Source organism: Tachypleus tridentatus, chromosome 10, assembly GCF_004210375.1.
Source record: "Tachypleus tridentatus isolate NWPU-2018 chromosome 10, ASM421037v1, whole genome shotgun sequence".
Taxonomy (NCBI): domain Eukaryota; kingdom Metazoa; phylum Arthropoda; class Merostomata; order Xiphosura; family Limulidae; genus Tachypleus; species Tachypleus tridentatus.
The window spans coordinates 13,139,695-13,151,736 of NC_134834.1; the positions used below are offsets into that span (position 1 = coordinate 13,139,695).

At 34.5% G+C, this 12,042-nt stretch overlaps 1 long non-coding RNA gene across 2 annotated transcripts in view; it reads right to left on the minus strand.

Moving 5' to 3' along the window:
- The window catches only part of LOC143228010 (uncharacterized), a 56,070-nt gene extending 48,822 nt beyond the window's left edge, over positions 1 to 7,248 (minus strand). For both annotated transcript variants that reach the window (XR_013015145.1, XR_013015146.1), the window contains exon 1: positions 6,684 to 7,248. This is a non-coding gene — a long non-coding RNA (uncharacterized LOC143228010). The remainder of the gene's footprint in view (positions 1 to 6,683) is intronic.
- Positions 7,249 to 12,042: the final 4,794 nt, after the last annotated feature.

Here is a 12,042-nt window from a genome sequence, read left to right on the forward strand (position 1 = left end):
CCGTTAATATCTAACCAGTCAACACTTTAAGTTTAATCCCTTAAACCTGAACATCAATCAATACTTCTAGCCCGAAATACTTACAAACGTAGAAACCAATCGACACTTTCAGTCCAAAACTTTTAATAACCTTGTACACCAATCAACGCTTTCACTCTAAATCCTATAATAGCCTGAAAACAAGCTAACCTGCAATTAGCGTCCTCTATTATGAAACCTAAAATATTAGATTCGCGTCCAAAACCCACTAGTCGGTCAGACAGATGTAATCTAGAAGTTTAAATTGTGTTGTTGATTAGTCACCTTTCATTTTAGATTTAAAGACCTAGTTTCAATATCCCTGGTGGGCAGAACACAGACAGCCCACTCTGATAGTTTTTACTTAATTATAAATAAATCATTTAGTTTATTAGTTCAAAATTAAATGAAACTACACCCTTTGAGAAAGAAATCTAAAACAAAAAAATATCCATCCACTTACACCATACAAAAACGTCAACATCTCAAGAGATTTTACTGATAGGCATACAACGTTTTGGCTGCAGTAGTGAAATTATTCAGATAAACAGTAAACGATATTCAGTCAGAAAACCTGGGATGTTCCTAATTTTCACAACCTGTGTTATTCTACTGTTATCTTCCTGGGTACACGGTAATAATTGGAAGTTTTACTGTAACATTTTAATAACCTGGCTACTCTATTGTTACATGTTTGTGTTTGGGTAAACGGCATTGGTTGTAGGAATTACTGTTAGATTTTCCACTATCTGAATTCTACAGCTACATCTCTCTGTCTGAATATAAACAACTGATTTTATACTTAACTGCAAGATTATTTCACAATCTGAATTTCTACAGCTACATCTCTGTCTGAATATAAACAACTGATTTTAGACTTAACTGCAAGATTATTTCACAATCTGAATTTCTACAGCTACATCTCTGTCTGAATATAAACAACTGATTTTAGACTTAACTGCAAGATTATTCCACAATCTGAATTTCTACAGCTACATCTCTGTCTGAATATAAACAACTGATTTTAGACTTAACTGCAAGATTATTCCACAATCTGAATTTCTACAGCTACATCTCTGTCTGAATATAAACAACTGATTTTATACTTAACTGCAAGATATTTCACAATCTGAATCTAAGCTACATCTCTGTCTGAATATTAACAACTGATTTTATACTTAACTGCAAGATTATTTCACATCTGAATTTCTACAGCTACATCTCTGTCTGAATATAAACAACTGATTTTAGACTTAACTGCAAGATTATTCCACAATCTGAATTCTCTACAGCTACATCTCTGTCTGAATATAAACAACTGATTTTAGACTTAACTGCAAGATTATTCCACAATCTGAATTTCTACAGCTACATCTCTGTCTGAATATAAACAACTGATTTTAGACTTAACTGCAAGATTATTCCACAATCTGAATTCTCTACAGCTACATCTCTGTCTGAATATAAACAACTGATTTTAGACTTAACTGCAAGATTATTCCACAATCTGAATTCTCTACAGCTACATCTCTGTCTGAATATAAACAACTGATTTTAGACTTAACTGCAAGATTATTCCACAATCTGAATTTCTACAGCTACATCTCTGTCTGAATATAAACAACTGATTTTAGACTTAACTGCAAGATTATTCCACAATCTGAATTCTCTACAGCTACATCTCTCTGTCTGAATATAAACAACTGATTTTAGACTTAACTGCAAGATTATTTCACAATCTGAATTCTCTAAGCTACATCTCTCTGTCTGAATATTAACAACTGATTTTATACTTAACTGCAAGATTATTCTACAATCTGAATTTCTACAGCTACATCTCTGTCTGAATATAAACAACTGATTTTAGACTTAACTGCAAGATTATTCCACAATCTGAATTCTCTACAGCTACATCTCTGTCTGAGTATACAGAACTTATTTTAGACCTGGTTCTAGAGTTCACTGTAAATTGGTGGATTATAACTATAAATCCTGTAACTAACAGGAGTTATCCTTCTAGATCACACCAAACATACTCGTCCTTTCAGTCGTGGGGGCTTATAATGTGATGGTCAATACCACTACTCCTTGGTAAAAAAGTAGCCCAATAGTTAACGGTGGGTGGTGAAGACTAGCTGCCTTCCCTCTAGTCTTACACTGCTAAATTAGGGACGGCTAGCGCAGATAGCCCTCGTGTAGCTTTGCGCGAAATTCAAAACAAAACAAAGCAAACCTTCTTTTTATATGCAAAAACGGCTCGTTTGGGTTGAGAAAATATTTTACATAGAAGAGCAAACAACGTTTCGACCTTCTTCGGTCATCGTCAGGTTTGTGAACGTCAGACATTACATTGTGAACTTTATTGCCTAAATAAAGAAACAAACATAAACAAATGCAAAATTAAAGAAGCCCTACTTATATAACAACTTAAATCCAAATAAACCAATTCAAAGGAACACCTTTATACCTGTATTTAAAAAAATAAAAATAATATAAATAGTAGTATTAAAATAAATAATATAATATTATATATTCAAACATCTAACACCGTCTCTACATTCCGACACTCAGTTACACAACCCTTTCAAACATGTGGTCAGCTTCCGGTCAGTTACCTCTTTCTTTCTTTGTGAACCTGACGATGACCGAAGAAGGTCGAAACGTTGTTCGCTCTTCTATGTAAAATATTTCTCAACCCAAACGAGCCGTTTTACATATAAATTTCTCAACAAGTGGGTTTCTCGACATCACTGAAAGCAAACCTGCGAGATCAAAGGAATCTTCGATATAGTATTGTTAAGCCACTCTGTTGTTCTTTCCGACATCACCGCTCGGCTGGACAGAAATGACATTTTGGCAAGATCGATCATCAGTCGAAACAAGACGCACTGGTAAAAGAATGGGAATCTCTAATACATAATAAATATTTGCTTTACAATAAATACATTGGTAATAAATAGTTAGATATAAGACAGTACATTTTATATCCAAGCTCTTAGGTTATTCACATCTTTACAGCATCGGTGTCTGATGAAATAAAAAATAGAATAATATGTCTATAATGAATACGTATTTGTAGACACTTTAGTTAGCTGTGGTTAGAGATGGCCTACTGGTTAGTGCACTCGAGTGAAAATGTGCGGGCCTCGGATTCCAAGTCCGTCACCTAATACGTTCTTCATTAATTAATTATATATTGTGATTGAGCTTACTGCAATCTTTTCACACATGTGACATACAAAAAAAAACAATCATGTATATTTCATACTTTAACCATAAATATTAAAGAGTTACATTAGCCACAACTAGAAACGATCATATACATTTTGTTTGAAGTTAAGCGCAAAGATACACAACGACCGATTTGCACTTCTGCCCCACCATGGCTATAGAAATCCCGTTTGTAGCAGTGTAATCCACACTGTGCCACAGAGGTGCCTCTGTATGTACCTGAGATAATATTTATCAGATCAGCCACACAATGTAATGTCTAAACTAGACCAAACTAAACATGCAGACACACAATTTAATGTCTAAACTATAACAAACTAAACACGTAGGTACACAATTTAATGTCTAAACTAGACCAAACTAAACTTGTAGCCACATAACTTAATGTCTAAACTAGACCAAACTAAACACGTAGCCACACAATTTAATGTCAAAACTAGACCAAACTAAACATGTGGTACATAACTTAATGTCTAAACTAGACCAAACTAAACACGTAGCCACACAATTTAATGTCAAAACTACACCAAACTAAACATGTTGGTACACAATTTAATGTCAAAACTAGACCAAACTAAACATGTAGCCACATAACTTAATGTCTAAACTAGACCAAACTAAACACGTAGCCACACAATTTAATATCAAAACTAGACCAAATTAAACATGTTGGTACACAATTTAATGTCAAAACTAGACCAAACTAAACTTGTAGCCACATGACTTAATGTCTAAACTAGACCAAACTAAACACGTAGCCACACAATTTAATGTCAAAACTAGACCAAACTAAACACGTAGCCACACAATTTAATGTCAAAACTAGACCAAACTAAACACGTAGCCACACAATTTAATGTCAAAACTAGACCAAACTAAACACGTAGCCACACAATTTAATGTCAAAACTAGACCAAACTAAACTTGTAGCCACATAACTTAATATCTAAACTAGACTAAACTAAACACGTAGCCACACAATTTAATATCAAAACTAGACCAAACTAAACTTGTAGCCACATAACTTAATGTCTAAACTAGACCAAACTAAACACGTAGCCACACAATTTAATGTCAAAACTATACCAAACTAAACACGTATACACACAATTTAATGTATTAACTAGACCAAACTAAACATGTAGACACACAATTTAATGTCTAAACTATACCAAACTAAACACGTATACACACAATTTAATGTATTAACTAGACCAAACTAAACATGTAGACACACAATTTAATGTCTAAACTAGACCAAACTAAACATATAGCTACACAATTTAACGTCTAAACTATACCAAACTAAACATATAGCTACACAATTTAGTGTGTAAACCAGACCACACTAAATACGTAGCCACACAGTTTGCGGTACTTTAACTAGTATCTTATATTCACTGCTTTACTATCAGTTCATTGTTGTTTCCTTTTCCTCCAGTGACATATATATCAAAATAATTATCTTTTACATCACAATTATCCGTTATTGTAAAAGAGAAAATCTGTTACTGGAGTTGTTCGGATTGTCTTAGTAATAATTAAGAGTTGTGATTTTTTATAGCAAATCCACATTTGGTTATCTGTTCTTTTCACCAGAGGGGATCAAATCCCGGATTATAGCAATGAAACTCCTGTGTAGGTGTTATGAAATGGGCATTCCTTTAGTAATTATATGGAAATTACTTAAAACAGTGAGGGTCAGTTTCAACATTTACACATGCAGATAAGCAGTTATTAAAATACACCCCTAGTATATGTTAACATTATACTAATAGAAGTAGAACAACGTTTCGACCTTCTTAGATCATATTTCAGGTTAAGATGATCTAAGAAGGTCGAAACGTTGTTCTCTACTTTATTAGTAAAAGTGTTGATATCCATACCAGCCGTCCTGAGATACATTTTTATTTCGAGTGGGTTTCTCGTTATCACAGAAAATAAATCCCTGTAGCAAAGTTCATTACGTATGAGTAAAAATATCTAAACACTAATGACCTTGACCTTTCCAACTTAATTATTACCTTTGTTGCTGTTGTTGATTGTTTGTTTGTTTTTCGCATATAAGACGTAAAATGACAGATTGATCGATGATTCAAAACTACACAAGGGCTATCTCCGCTAGGCGTTTGTAATTTGGAACTGAAAGACTAGAATGAGTGCAGCTGCAGTCATCAGCAACCTTACTGAAATCGAATAATGAGACTTAACTCTTACACCTATTACACAAAAACGTTTCGAAAGTTTCGAGCGTGATTTTGTTTTGTGACAAAGGACAAACTACTGACTTAAATCCATAGTTTACGATGCTAACCAATAGGCCGCGTCCCGATCACGAGCGAACAGAAATATGGATAAATAAACAATCTCTCGTTTTGTTGTTAGTTTTGTTTTCTATTTAAATAAGGCCTGGCATGGCCGAGCGCGTAAGGCGTGCGATTCGTAATCCGAGGGTCGCGGGTTCGCGCCCGCGTCGCGCTAAACATGCTCGCCCTCCCAGCCGTGGGGGTGTATAATGTGACGGTCAATCCCACTATTCGTTGGTAAAAGAGTAGCCCAAGAGTTGGCGGTGGGTGGTGATGACTAGCTGCCTTCCCTCTAGTCTTACACTGCTAAATTACGGACGGCTAGCACAGATAGCCCTCGAGTAGCTTTGTGCGAAATTCCAAAACACAAAAAAGTTTTTAAATATTGATGTCATGTTAATCTTTGAACAGTTCGACGTGGTTGCAGTGACTTATAACAAGTTACCTATTGGTTAACAGAGACTTTTATATTTAGCGAAAAAATATTTATGTTAATTTTTACCTTCGTGCCTTCAATTGTTTTATGTTTAATAATTGTTACAACTGAAAGAACACAAAATTTTCTGCTCTCCAAAATTGGTGTCTACTGGGTTTTCGTCTACTTGACTAGAATGTTTATGCACATAAAGATCTTATCAGGTTTTCGTCTACTTGAATAGAACATTGATAAACGTAAGGTAGTTACCATGTTTTATTTTACTTCACTTGAATATTTATATACATAAAGTTACCGGGCTTTCGTCTACTTGAATAGAATGTTTATACATATGAAGAATTTTGTCAAGTTTTCGTCTACTTGACTGAAATGTTTAATACACATGAAAAATAATACCGGGTTTTCGTCTACTTGAATAGAATGTTTATATACATAAAGATTTGTACCGGGTTTTCGTCTACTTGAATAGAATGTTTATATACATAAAGATTTGTACCGGGTTTTCGTCCACATGACTAGAACGTTTATACACATTACGATCTTACCGGGTTTTCGTCCACATGACTAGAACCTTTATACACATTACGATCTTACCGGGTTTTCGTCCACTTGAGTAGAACGTTTATACACATTACGATCTTACCGGGTTTTCGTCCACATGACTAGAACGTTTACACACATTACGATCTTACCGGGTTTTCGTCCACTTGAGTAGAAGCTGTTTGTGTGCACACATGATGAATTTCCCGGGTTTTTCTTGTTGTCCAGTGTAACCTCTATGTATACACGTATAGATTTAAACCAACTTCACATCAAAGAAGGTGTAACTTTCAAAATTTAGAGTTCCTTTCACGTTCGGCTGCTAAGAGACCGACCGTCATGGTCTCCGCCCGCCTCTCTCTCTCTCTCTCCGGCGCTGACTGGGCCTCGCTGTACAGGGGTGGGGCGCTAAGCCTGTTGTCTGCATAAGTAAGCGCGATGGCGGATCACGTGTTCGATGTTGACCAGGCAGTGAAGAACGGTCTGTCAGGCAACTTGTGACACACTTGGCTTTCCTGGTGAGAGATAGTGGAGCACTTAGCCAAATTAAACCACGGAAGTTACTAGGTTCCGGGGACAAAACACCTTCGATTTTACCGGCACGACGACGACATCTGCGCACATTTGCGGGTGAAAGGACAAGCAGTGGCCGGCATGTCCACCATGGTCCGTGCGACTGCAGTCACCGACACTACGACGACGAATTCAGACGTTCTACTGACCATACTCTCCCGGAACAAGGTTTTAGAAGGTTTGCCAATTCCAGTTTATTTTTCTCATTCCGTTTTAATTAACTTTACTACCGTTTTCCACGAGAATAACTCTGCTCCGCGATAGCAGGATTCAGCCCTAACTCGTGCCCCGCCAACAGCCACTCAACAAAATTGGAAACGCTGCTTATTACGGGATGGCTGATCAAATTAGCGATCTATTGAAGGCATGTCCAGATATTAAAGTGCTCAAGCAACGTTGGAATGATGAAATGACTGTTCATACATGCGCTACAATTACTGCAAATTGCAAACACCCGTCTTTTGTATTTCACGTTACGAAACTTACCGAGACGCGCCGAATCTGGTGTTTCATTTTTCTCGAGTAAAGGGGCGAGTCGTCTCATTTGATCTGCAAGTTGCTCTTTCTTATGTAAAGGGAACAGGGTTACTGTAAGACATTTTCCATTCGTAACGTAATTAACTAGTCGGATATTTAACATATGTATCGCGGAACTATATAAGTGCTTATATAGGCTGAAAAGAAACACTTACTTGGCGCTGCCCTGGCTTACAATACTCTTATGGCTGTTCTCCTCTGATGAGTCGTGTGTGACGCATTATTTGTTGTACGTTTTCGAACGTGGTATTGATACGTGTTTACTATCCATTAAGATAAATTAAAGTTCGTATAACAGGCAGTTTTTATTTTATTCTACTGGGGGGGGGGGGGTAAGACGTGATCAGACCTCTTTTTTCGACTGGTTTGAAAAAGAGACCCCCCATCACGAAATTAGTTCGTCCTGCACTGAGGAACCAGACAACATCTACAGTCGTGGTTTCTATACTTCAGGTAAAGCTGAAACTTCTAAATGACGTTTTCTAATATTAGTGAATTTTTCCCATTAAACTGCCACAATGAACTATGTACAGAAATGTTTACTTCGATATGGAAAATGGTAAAGATACAGTTGATGATATACATCATATTACTGTCGAGTTTTCTTTCGTAGTGAAAATGGTAAATATAAAGTTGATAAACATCATATTACAGGCGAGTTTTTTTGTTTTTTTTTCACAGGGAAAATGGTAAAAAATATGAATATGGTCTGTTTGTTTTTCTTCAGCACAGCTTACTAATAGGTCACACAGTAATCTGTTTAACCCTAACAACTAATTTCGCGATATTACATTTTGACTTAGACTTTAATACATCATAGCAAAAGCCATATATGTATATATATATACTCCTGTAAATCGAGAAATGTGCATTAGCTTGTCTAATACAGAAATGCTAGGATTAGATGCTTTTCTGCTTTATCCTGGTGCTTAAAACTTCAAATATAACAAAATAATATATTAATGGTTTCTGTTATTTCTCTCTTGTTTCCAATCACATTTCAAGCCGTCTAATCCCTGATGAAATAAAGTAAACTTTCCGTGTAACTGTGTTTCTCTTCATAAGAAATTTAATTTTATATTGATTTTTAAGGAAAATGAATGCTATGATATGATCCTGGGGTTATCTATACACGGGTTCAGGTCTGTCACTTTCATCTCGATGGCTCAACAGTAACTTTATACATGACAACATAACGTATGATTTTGTATCAGTAACAACAAATCGTCGACATGACCGGTGATTTTGACAATATTACTCCAGAAAGCGGCTCAGTATTGATATTGTTTATTTTAGAAGTTTCGCTGACAGCTACACGTGAGGTGTTAAAAGTGAATTCTCTCTGTGCCTTTCAAAGGCACGTAACTCTGGTCCTGTCTGCTTATTAGCCATCTCTAATCTTGATATGACAGACTGGAGCTAAGGAAACCGTAATATCACTTTTGTCTCGCAGAATAGTGGGATCTGACTGTTACTCTTACATCTCCAGCTACGTCTCCAAAGTGCGGATTGTGTTCTATATGGCAACAGGATGCAATCCACAAACATTCACGTTCACCTCTAACGAAAAGTCAAATAAATCTTTAGCATGTGTATACATTCAGATTGACACTCTGGGCACGCCCACTAAGGCCATATCTGATCCTATGGATATAGTTGTTCGGTAATAGAACGAGGTTCGGGCTATCGTACGGATTATAACAAAAGCAGTTTAAATAAGGTTCCTTAACTATTGCTAAATTTAAAGTGTCTCCTCTCATAAACTTCTTTCATAGACTCATAAAAGCTATGTGAAATACAAGGTCAAATGGAACTTAAGGTGGTACGGATCATTTTGTTCTGTCTCTTCATGTTCTGTCTCTCGAGAAGTTCTCAGATCATAATATAATTTAATTTTGTCCCACGTCATCATGTTCTACCTACGAACTACTTGTTTTGGGAACTAAACTGACGAGAGTTTTCCACAAACAATTTGACAGAATGACGAGAGATTCACGATAGAAAACTTAAGAAATGTCATAAAAAATTCCGTATTTTAAAAGTCTATTGATCTAGTCACATCTAAGTTGGTTCGTGGTCTAACTTTGTAACAACTTTCGTCCAAGTCCATACAGTCGTTTTCGAGAAACAAAAACACACAAGGATGAAAAAAAAAACCAACAACTTCCGTTCTTCTTCGCTGATGGAGATAATTAATTCGGAGCTTTGTCTGTGAGGTATTTCGTCCTCGTGATATGTTACATGTCAATTATGTCAACTTGCACGGAACTGTAAGCGGTTAGCGCCGGAAGTTTTTAACAACCAATAATGCGTTTACATTCATTGTGTTTTCTGGTATAAAAACGTAAAGTTCCCACTTGAGTACCAACGTCGATTTGGCGAAAACATCATCATAAACTAGAAACTTCTCTGTAAATAGTTTAATTACAACTTTAAACTAATAGTACGGCACTTCATAAACAAAAACGCTTTTATTAACAACTTTAAACTAATAGTACGGCACTTCATTAACAAAAACGCTTTTATTAACAACTTTAAACTAATAGTACGGCACTTCATTAACAAAAACGCTTTTATTAACAACTTTAAACTAATAGTACAACACTTCATTAACAAAAACGCTTTTATTAACAACTTTAAACTAATAGTACGGCACTTCATTAACAAAAACGCTTTTATTAACAACTTTAAACTAATAGTACGGCACTTCATTAACAAAAACGCTTTTATTAACAAACATTAAACTAATAGTACGCACTTCATTAACAAAAAAACGCTTTTATTAACAACTTTAAACTAATAGTAATGGCACTTCATTAACAAAAACGCTTTTATTAACAACTTTAAACTAATAGTACAGCACTTCATTAACAAAAAACGCTTTTATTAACAACTTTAAACTATTAGTACAGCACTTCATTAACAAAAAACGCTTTTATTAACAACTTAAAAAACTAATAAGTATTGCACTTCATTAACAAAAAACGCTTTTATTAACAACTTAAAACTAATAGTACGGCACTTCATTAACAAAAACGCTTTTATTAACAACTTAAAACTAATAGTAAGGCACTTCATTAACAAAAACACTTTTATTAACAACTTTAAACTAATAGTACGGCACTTCATTAACAAAAACGCTTTTATTAACAATTTTAAACTAATAGTACAGCACTTCATTAACAAAACGCTTTTATTAACAACTTAAACTAATAGTAAATGGCACTTCCATTAACAAAAAACGCTTTATACACAGCTTAAACTAATAGTACGGCACTTCAAATTAACAAAACGCTTTATTAACAACCTTAAACTAATAGTAACAGCACTTCATTAACAAAACGCTTTATTAACAACTTTAAACTAATAGTATGGCACTTCATTAACAAAAAAACGCTGCTTTATTAACAACTTTAAACTAATAGTACGGCTACTTTACAACAAAAAACTTCTTTATTAACAACTTTAAACTAATAGTACAGCACTTCACATTGCCAAAACGGCTTTTAATAACAACTTTAAACTATTAGTACGGCACTTCATTAACAAAAACGCTTTTATTAACAACTTTAAACTAATAGTACGGCACTTCATTAACAAAAACGCTTTTATTAACAACTTTAAACTAATAGTACGGCACTTCATTAACAAAAACGCTTTTATTAACAACTTTAAACTAATAGTAACGGCACTTCACATTAACAAAACGCTTTTATTAACAACTTTAAAACCAATAGTACAGCATCATTAACAAACGCTTTTATTAACAACTTTAAACTAATAGTACGGCACTTCATTAACAAAAACACTTTTATTAACAACTTTAAACTAATAGTACGGCACTTCATTAAGAAAAACGCTTTTATTAACAACTTTAAACTAATAGTACGGCACTTCATAAATAAAATCGATTTTATTTACAACTTTAAACTAATAATACTGCATTTTATTAACAAAAACGCTTTTATTTACAACTTTAAACTAATAGTACGGCACTTCATTAACAAAAACGCTTTTATTAACAACTTTAAACTAATAGTACAGCACTTCATTAACAAAACGCTTTTACAACAAACATTAAACTAATAGTACGGCACTTCATTAACAAAAAACACTTTTATTAACAACTTTAAACTAATAGTACAGCACTTCATTAACAAAAAAACGCTTTATTAACAACTTTAAACCAATAGTACGGCACTTCATTAACAAAAAAACGCTTTTATTAACAACTTTAAACTAATAGTACCTTGGCACTTCCATTATAAACCAAAACGCTTTTATTAACAACTTTAAACCAATAGTACTGTTACCCCATTAACAAAAAACGGGCTTTAGCTAACAACTTTAAAACTAATAGTAATGCATTTCATTACAAAACACTTTTATTAATAAACTTTT